Below are 478 nucleotides of genomic sequence, written 5' to 3' on the forward strand. Positions count from 1 at the left end.
CCCCCCCTCACTGTAAAGAACTTCCTTATATCTACCCTAAAGTTCCCGTTTAAGTTTAAAGCCATTACCCCTTGTCCTACCACTAGAGTCCCTAATGAAGAGTCCCTCCCCAGCATCCTTGTAGGCCCCCTTCAGATATTGGAAGGCTGCTCTGAGGTCTCCATGCAGCCTTCTCTTCTCCAGGCTGAACAGCCCCAACTTTCTCAGCCTGTCCTCATACAGGAGGTGCTCCAGTCCTCTTATCATCCTCGTGGCCCTCCTCTGGACTTGCTCCAACAACGCCATGTCCTTATTATGTTGAGGACACCAGAACTGGACACAATACTCCAAGTGAGGTCTCACAAGAGCAGAGTAGAGGGGTAGGATCACCTCCTTTGACCTGCTGGTCATGCTTCTTTTGATACAGCCCAGGATACGGGTGGCTTTCTGGGCTGCAAGCGCCCACTAAAGCTGGCTCATGTTGAGTTTCTCATCAATC

Source organism: Nestor notabilis, unplaced genomic scaffold (assembly GCF_000696875.1).
Source record: "Nestor notabilis isolate BGI_N333 unplaced genomic scaffold, ASM69687v1 scaffold25957, whole genome shotgun sequence".
Lineage (NCBI taxonomy): Eukaryota > Metazoa > Chordata > Aves > Psittaciformes > Psittacidae > Nestor > Nestor notabilis.